Source organism: Cavia porcellus, unplaced genomic scaffold, assembly GCF_034190915.1.
Source record: "Cavia porcellus strain 051 isolate PalLab524CR breed Dunkin Hartley unplaced genomic scaffold, mCavPor4.1 scaffold_11, whole genome shotgun sequence".
NCBI lineage: Eukaryota > Metazoa > Chordata > Mammalia > Rodentia > Caviidae > Cavia > Cavia porcellus.
The window spans coordinates 13,712,060-13,721,955 of record NW_026947494.1 but is presented as its reverse complement, the minus strand read 5'-3'; positions in this window follow the sequence as shown (position 1 = coordinate 13,721,955).

The following is a 9,896-nucleotide window of genomic DNA, read 5'->3' as shown; positions in this document are numbered from 1 at the left end:
TGTCATCAAACAGGGGATTTTAGTGCTGTGTGGGAACGTTGTGACTCATAGGCCAGCAGAGCTTTGCTTGGAGCCAATTCAAGAGTACAGAGAGAGGCCCCGGGTGACTGCAGAAGTGAGACCAAGCACACACAGTACCCAGAAGGAACAGGGTGTTCTGAGGGAACCCAAACTCACCATTTACATTCAGGATCCAGGACAAACCATTTAGACACCCAATAAAATAAATTTTGTGTCCCAAAATGAACACAACTTCCTCTTTGGGCTTGTAGTCAATGGGTGACTTCATGAATGTTTACAGGACTTTGTGGCTAGCTACCAAAAGTAGACTAAAATAGAGGGTAATACAGACAGTGCTGGACTGGTAGATCCTGCATGTCCTGCCAAAACAGAAGGCCTCTCATGGCCACGGAGTCCCAGGAGCAGAGATAAAACTATGAACTCCACCCACAGCCATGCATCGAGATCCTTTGACAACTCACCAAATCACTCTTTCAAAAGCCTCTGCCTGAAGTCATCACACTTGTTTTCCAAAGCCTTCCAATATAGAAGACTCACCCACGTAGATTTCCGTACAGATCTGCAGCCCCTGAGATCTTAGGAGGAAAGGCCCTTGGCTCTGTGTGCAGGGAAGCTTTTTCTCTAAGAAGGAATAGGACAGAAAGGGAGGTGTTCCGTGTCCTGCTATCATAAAAGTCATGATCAATGTCACCATGCTGAAAGGCAAGTTAACAACAAAAGAGAAGGCTTCGGGCTGAAGACTCAAAGACCAAGGTGAACTTCCCAGGTTTATGCTGAGATTGGATTAAAAAAAATGGGTATCAGGGAAGAAACGTGATTGGACCCACAGGGTTTGAGTTCACAGTAATAGGCTGGTGGGAACCCACCGAGGCCTGGCAGCTCAGAGCTCTGTGAAGCTTTCCTTCCTTCGGGGTGCGGTGCAGGCTTCCTCCAGAAACAAGAGTCTTCTGATGTACTCTCGGACACGGTGGGTCAGAGAATTCTTTTTTTTTTTTTTTTTAATTTTATTTAAGGAGAAAAGAAAAAAAAAACAGTGAAAGGGTATAAGTTATACAGATTTACAGAAGAAAAAAATGAACAGTCGGAAATCACTAGTTAATGGATTACATATTGCCATCTTAGAAATAATTGTTCAAGTCACAAAATTAAAGCTTGTAGAGTGGACATTCCAACAATGATACTGCAAACAGTTCTGTTCAATGATCCAGTAAAACTCTGTGATATCATTTTCTATCTTATACACTTAAATATACATGCAGTTATATAGTTTAGAACACTTTCTTTTCCTCTCTTTTGTACAATGACTATTACACATTTTGGGTTTCATTGCTCCCATGGTTCTTATTGCTTTTTTGGAATAGAGTAAAACCAAATGTGACATAACAGAACAGAATCGGTCAAGTCAAAAGGGTGGACATAATAGATAATGTAATAATACAAGGTGATCAACAATGGTTACCATAATGCCTCCCGCTATCTCTAATAGAATTGCCTATATCATTAGTTATAATACAATTGAACAAAACAGTAAAGAACAAAACCGACAAAACCAAAACATTGGACACATTGTAGGTCTTCAAAAGTAGATAAAAGTCAACGAGAATGGGCGTTTATAATGAATCTCATTATCTTCACAGCTGATGCCTAAACTTTCGAACCTGATACTATCCAGCAAAACAGAATAGGGGAAAATCAGTCAAAAACAAGATGGTGAGAGTAATACAGGGCTTCAAATCGAGATAATAGAAAGTCAAAGTGGGTTACTATAATATATCCTGCTTTTTTAAAATTTATTTTTCCCTTAATTAAACGGATAAAAATAAAAAAGTAAATAATGGAGTGGAGATTGAGATAAAAGAGGGCATAACAGCGAAACAGCGCAGATCAAAACATAAACATTTAAGCAGAATAGTGTTTCACCACCAGATAATTCCGACCCAAAAGTAGTTACCAGATTGACTCTCCTTGAAGTCCTTGAGTACAACTTCATATACTGTAGCATTAAGTATATCAAAACAATGTAAAACCATTTAAGAGAATGACAGCATTACAGAGTATTTAGAATCGACTAACAGAAAATGAACAATGGTTTCTGTATAATCTCCTTGTCTTTAAAAGGTTTTTGCTTATACTATCATACATAATAAAATCCAATAAGATACAGCCTATTTAGACCATTGGAGACAGAAGGACAAAAGCTAGATGAGACTTCAAAACAAGATGATACTAAATCAGTATTACCTATTAAGATGTCATTTTCTCCAAAATAGCTGTTCCTATCATCCAATCTTCTCTGTCTCATTTCTGTTGAGCTCTTTTTCTGTCAGTAGCTGTCAGTTTGTCTTCTTCATTTTGTTCTCTGCTCCATTCGTTGTGGCCTCCCCGCCACTATTTCTGGGTTCTTTGTATTTTTCTTTTTTTAGAATATCCTGCAATACTCTCTGTAGAGTTGAATTGGTGGTTGCAAATTCCCCCAGTTCCTCTTTATCCTGGAAGCACCTTGTTTTTCCATCAATTTCCAGGGACAGTTGTGCAGGATATCTCAATCTTGGCTGGAGATTATTAAATCGCCACAGCCTGATCGAATTGCGCTGGCTAGGTGTTCCCGCCCACCGCAGAGCACCAGGGAGGCAGCCTATGCGTCGCCCCTCCGGGCCACCGTCAGATTATTAAAGCTTGAATTATTTCCCCCCCCCATGCTCTTCGTGATTTGATGGTTTGTGCAGAGAAATCTGCTGTAATTCTGATGGGTGTTCCCTTGTAAGTGGTCTGTTTCTTGTCTCTGACAGCTTTTAATATTCTGTTCTTGTATTGAATTTCTGGAATTTTTATTATTATATGCCTGGGTGTCGCTCTGTTTGGGTTGTAGGTAGCTGGAGTCCTGTATGCCTCATACATCTGAGTATCTTTACCTTTTGCTAAATTAGAAAAATTCTCCTGGATTATTTCTGTGAGTAGCTTTTGTAGTTCACTTGTTTGTGTCCCTACTTCTTCTTTTATGTTCTTAATCCTTAAGTTATGGCTCCTCTTATCATCTTCTTGTCTTTGTATTATTGCTGTTTGTTTCTTTGTTATTTTTAAGAAGTTTTTCATTTCATTCTCCCATATTACAAGTCTGCCCTCCAGTTCAGATAGTCTGTCCTTAGTTTCTTTCAAGCTGTTATGCCAGTCTTGGATAGACTTCTTAGTTTCATGGTAGTCCCTTTGAACCTGCTTCACGTACTCTCTGCTTTCTCTGTTTTCTCCATCAAACAATTCTCCCCTCTTTTTCTGTTCTTCCATTCCACCATCTGTTTTTTCCTGGGTGGTGCCTAGCATTTCTCTAACTATTCTGCATACTTCTAGCTTCAGGTCGTTGATAACTTCATTCCTGAATTGGTCTATGAGGCTCTCTATATGGCGCTTTATGTCTATTGGTGCGGTGTCCACTATTGCCTGTTTCTCAGAATTGGGGGCCGAGGAGCCTTTCTTGTTGCTGCCTTTTCCCATATTCTCTGTTCCTTATATATATGCAAGCTTACATAGGAGGCCCGGCTTCCCTGCCTGTCAGCCACAGCCTGATCGAATTGCGCTGGCTAGGTGTTCCCGCCCACCGCAGAGCACCAGGGAGGCAGCCTATGCGTCGCCCCTCCGGGCCACCGTCAGGCTCTGGGATCTGGGTTGGGCAAGCCTACCAGGTCCGCCGGCAGCGTCACGCAGGCCAGGCACTTTTCACCAATCCCGTCCGAGAGGGGAATGTGTGGCTGGAGTCGCCACCACGCCCTGCTCTCGCAGGACTGCCCGAGCCCAGATAGTCCTCCGCTGGAGTCAAACTGTGGTAGGGGGTCAGTTTCTCTCACTCACCTCACCACAAGTCAATGTGCACCTCCCTGCCCATCCTGTTTTCGACTCTGTTCGCAGACTCCCGTTCTCAGAGCTTCTGCGCGTCTCTCTCCCTGCCGAGCCGCTGGAGAGGCAGTCGCCGCGCGGCGGGAAACCCAAATCGCGGCTTCCAATGGTGCGAGGTCCAGCCTCCACACCGAGGCTTTTCTGTTCCTGTTTTAGCACCAGGACTGCATTCCAAGTTGGTTTCTCTCAGCCCAGTTCGTTCCTGAGTCAGCAGAGCATATCTCTACTGGCTTATGTCTCCTTAGTCCACACCATTCCTGACTTCTGAACCAAGCCTTTCAGAGAGCCTCCGTAGTATCTGCTATCTGTCCGCCATGTTCTCCCGGACGGGTCAGAGAATTCTTCATCACAATCTCCAAGGCAGAAGGGCGGGGAAACAGTAGACCAATGATTCGAGTTTTATAGCTGGTTTTGAGGAAAGGAGGTTTCATGGAAAAACTCCGGTTTCTCTGGTGTGCCTTGGGGAATGGATTTGGGGGAAGAAATAGGAGAGCAGGAGATGGTCTGAGACAGACTTTACTTCTGAGGACTTCACTTTGGGGTATCATTTTCTGAGCCCCAGTAAGGAGAAAGCATTATTCTGCATGGTGAATTTTGGGGAACGAACCTTAGAAAAACTCTTGCAATACCTTCCTCTTTTCTTATTTAAAGAGAAAAAAACAGAAAAAGGGTACAAGTAATACAGAATTTCAAAAAAAAAAACAGTAAGACATCACTAGTTAATAGATTACATATTTTCATCTTAGAAATAGTTGCTCAACTTACAAAATTAAAGCATACCAAGTGGACATTCAAACAGTGAGACTGCAAACAGTTGTGTTCAGTGATCCAACAAAAACTTAGTAATATGGTCATCTATCTTATACACTTAAATATACATGCAGTTGTATCTTTTAGAGCACTTTCTTTTCCTCTCTTTTTTACAATGACAATTACACATTTTGGGTTTTATTACTCCCACAGTTCTTATTACTTTTTTTGAAGAGAATAAAACCAAATGTGACAAAACAAAACAGAGTCAGTCAAATCAAAAGGATGGACATAGTACATGATGTAAAAACAGAATACAAGATGATCAACAATGGTTATCATAATGCCTCTTGCTAGCTTAAAAAGAATTGCCTATATCATCAGTTATAATAAAATTGAACAAAACAGTACAGAACAAAACCAATAAAACTGAAACATTGGAGACGTTACAGGACTTCAAAAGAAGATAATAGTCAAACCACAATGGGCATCATAGTGAATCTTATTGTCTTCAAAGTAGTTACCTATACCCTCAAACTTGATACTATCAAGCAAAACAGAATAGAGTAAAATCAGTCAAAACAAGATAGTGAGAGCAACACAGGGCTTCAAATCAAGTTAATAGAAAATCAAAATGGTTACTATAATATATCCTGCTATTTATTTATTTTTCCCTTAATTAAAAAATAATAGAATAAATAAAAAGGAGATTGAGATAAAAGAGGACATACCAACACAACAGCACAGGTCAGAACAGAATAATTTAAGCAACATAGTGTTTCACCACAAGATAACACAACATAACAGTAGTTACCATAGTGTCTCTTTCCTTGAAATATTTGAGTATAACTTTGTATACTATAGCATCAAACATATCAAGACAGTGAAAGTATTACAGGGTATTTAGAACCAACTAACAGAAAACGAACAATGGTTTCTATATTATATCCTTGTCTATAAAATTTTTTGTTTGTACTATCACATATAATAAAATCCAATAAGATACAACATGATAAGACTGATGGAGACAGAAGAACAAAAGCTTGATGGGACTTCAAAACAAGATGATATTAAATCAGCACTAGCTATTATGATGCTTTGTTTTCTTCAAAATAGCTGTTCATACTATCACAGACAATAAAATCAAACAACCCAGAATAAAACCATTCCAATTAATGAATGAAAACATTATAAGTGTTCAAAGCAATATAATAGGGAATCATGATTACCACATACTTTTATGTATTCTTATCATTTCTTACACTAGGGAAACTATTTGGTATTTATACATGTGAGTTTTATATATTTCACTTATGAGTCTGGTCTCAAGCTGAGCCCATTTATTTATAAATATCTCAATGTGATCCTTCTTTATAGCTGAGTAGTACTCCATTGCATAGAAATACCACAGCTTTTTTATCCATTCCTCAGTTGATGGACACTTGGGTTGTTTCCAAGATCTGGCGATTACAAATTGTGCTGCTATCAACATGGGTGCACATATATCACTGTGGTATGATGCTTTCAGTTCTTCTGGGAATATACCTAGAAGTGTAATAGCTGCAACAAATGGGATTTGGAATCCCAGCTTTTTTGAGAAATCTCCAGACTGACCTCCACAAAGGTTGTACCAGTCTACACTCTCACCAACAGTGCAAGAAAGTTCCTTTTTCCCTACAGCCTCTCCAGCATTTGTTGTTGGTGGTTTTCTTGATCCTGGCCATTCTTTCTGGAGTGAGATGGAATCTCAGTGTGGTTTTAATTTGCATTTATCTAATGACCAATGATGATGAACATTTTTTCATGTATCCATTTGCCATTTGTATTTCTTCATCTGAGAAATGTGTATTCATCTCAGATGCCCATTTTTGGATTGGGTCTTTGAATTTTGGGGGTCTGATTTTTTTTTTTTGTCTTTTTCATTTTTTATCAGTACCAGGGATCGAACTCAAGACCGCACACTTGCAAGGAAGGCGCTTATGCAGCTGAGCTAAATCCCCAGCCCCTATTTTTTAAAATTCTTTATATGTTTTAGACAGAAGTCCTTTGTCTGAGGGACAGTTCACTAAGGTTTTTTTGCAGTTAGTGGGTTTTCTTTTCACCACAAGATAACCCAACATAAATACTGAATAGTTTCCCTAGTGTAAGAAATGATAAGAATATATAAAAGTATGTGGTAATCATGATTCCCTATTATATTGCTTTGAACACTTATGTTTTCATTCATTAATTGGAATGGTTTTATGCTAGACATTTCTTTAGACATGCAGAAATTTTTTAATAAGAGGTGATCCCAGTTATTGATTCTGGGAAGTATTTCCCGTGCGGTTTGATTCCTGTTCATGAATTCTCTACCTACCCCTATGTCTTCAAGGTTTTTACCCAATTTGTCTTCCAATAGATTTAGTGTTTCTGTTTTAATATTCAGATCTTTGATCCATTTAGATTTTAATTTAGTACATGAATACCTTCCTCTTTATGCTAATTTTTCCAAGCGGTGAAAAGTAACATTAAGCCAACAATGAGAGCCCACTACCTCGAATAAGCAGTATTTCACATACACTAGCCATAGGCATTTGGAAAGCAACCATTAGCCAAAAAGGTACAAATAATTATCACTTTATTTCCACTCAGATGTGGAATTTAACCTGTTTTTATTATTTGTTAAACAATCTTACATCCTAACGGTGCTGATAAAGCCTCTGAATTCTCTGGGTGTCAAGTTTAGTAAAAACTCATTAGTCACACGTCATTAATTCAGAATAATAAGAAAACTGAAAACACAGATGAGAAGAATATTTACCCAAAGGAAAAAAATGAAGAATATCGAGAATCTCATAAACTAGTTTGCGAATCAATTTATATTTAGCTGTCAGTTTTGGTGACTAGCCCTAATCACTGTAAGGTTTTGCTCAGTTCCCTAGTTAACAAATCAGCATTAACTTTTTACAGTGAAGACTCTGGTGCACTAATAAGTGATATAAATATGCATAATTCTTATTGTCCCCCCTTTACTATGAAATAGACTAGTATGAGTATTTCGTGTGTTTCTTGTGAAACTGGTTTACATTTGGCATTTCAAAATGCACTTCGTTTTACGTTGTTTTACAAAGAGATTAGTACTGTATGAAAATATTCTCTGCACTGACCAAAATAAATTGTTTTAATGTGTAACCTTACACTGCTTTATTTTGTTTTGTGTTTTTCTCTTTTTCCTCTTAAATAAAATTTTTAAAAATGTTGTGGTATTTCTATACAATGGAGTATTATTCAGCTATAAAGAAGGATCACATTGAGATATTTATCAATAAATGGGCACAGCTTGAGACCATACTCATAAGTGAAATAAATCAATCTCGCATGTATGAATACCGAATAGTTTCCCTAATGTAAGTAATGATTCAAATATATAAAAATATGTGGTAATCATGATTCCCCATTATGTGGCCTTGAAGCCTTATAAAATTTTCACTTATTAATTAGAAAGGCTTTATTCTGGGCTTCTTGATATGGAAATATTTGAAGCTATAGTATATGAAGTTTTATCCAAATATTTCAAGGAAAAAGACAGACACTATGGTAACTACTATTCTTTAAAAAAATTATTTAGCTATTTATTATGTTTATTTTAATTAAGGGAAAAATTTAAAAAAATTAGGATATATAATAGTAACTCTTTTTGATTTCCTATTGACTTGTTTTGAAGTCCTGTAATATTCCCACGATCTTGTTTTGACTGATTAGACTCTGTTCCATGTGTATCAACTTTGTGGGTATAGGCAACTACTTTGAAGGCAATAAGATTCACTAAGATGCCCATTCTGGTTTGACTATTGTCTCCTTTGGAAGTCCTGTAATGTTTACAATGCCTAAGTTTTATTGGTCTTGTTCTCTACTGTTTTGTCCAACTTTATAATATCTAATGAGATAGACAATTCTTTTTAAGGAAACAAGAGACAACGTTGATAACCATTGTTGATAACCTTGTATTCTGTTCTACATCATGTGCTATGTCTATCCTTGGTTTTGACTGACAGCTTTGTTTTGCCATATTTGACTTTATTCTCTCCCCCCCCAAAAAAGTAATAAGAACTAAGGAGTAATAGAATCCAAAATGTGTAAATTTTGTTGTAAAAAAGAGAGGGGAAAAAAAAGAGCTCTAACGGATATAACAGCAAGTGTGTTTAGGGGTGTTAAATAGCTGACTATATTAATGTTTTTGGATCATTGAACACAGCTGTTTGCAGTCTCTCTGTTTGAATGTCTACTTTGTATTCTTTGATACTGTGATTTGAGCAACTATTTCCAAGATGATAATATGTAATCTATTAACAGGTGATTTCTTACTGTTATGTTTTTTTTTTTTTTTTTGTAGTTCTGTATTATATAGTGTAACCTTACACTGCTTTGTTTTGTTTTGTGTTTTTCTCTTTTTCCTCTTAAATAAAATAAAAAAAAATAAAAAATAAATAAATTGTTTTAAAGTTCAAAAGAAAAGGGCAACATATTTCTCATTTTTGCTTCCAGGTCTGATGAAAATGAAAAACAGACTGTAATAACCAGACACCAGGATTACACGCACACAACCTGTGGCTAGCTGTCGCACTCTGCAAACTGCAGTTAGGATGGAATTGGTTTTCTGCACATTAGGCATTTAAAAATAGCTGGTTTTCTAGAATTTTTTCTTTTTACTGAAAGCATTTTGAGCCTAAAAAGAAACATTTTCCTGGTATTCACAGTAACTTTTTGTTCCTCACTTGGAAAGTGATCTTCAGACGGCCTCATTTATTGTTTTATTCGTCATTAACTAACTGAAATTCTCCTGCCCATGATTGTTACTTGGTAAAAAGCTGACTCTCACCTTCCCATCCTGGCGTAGGGACAATATCCTAAAGTACCTGCTTTCACTGTTGTCCTATAGAGAATTGACAATGTTAGAAAAGTTCTGTGTAGATAAGCAAGAGAGACCTACTTTCAACTTTAGTCTACTTAACAGCTTCCAGAGGTGACGTGTTTGGACAGAGAATGGGTGAGGCCCTATGACTAAAGTATATTTCCTTTTCTTGTGGCTTGACTTTTTCTTTTTTTTGTATCTGAAGCCTATCTAGATTAAAAGATGTCAAGAAACCAGATGTCACAATATCTATTCAAGAGTCTGGAAATTTCAAAGGTTTCCTTTTTGTAGTTCTTTTGCTCTGGGCTTTTAGATCTACACGCCTTTTTGTAACCGTATATGG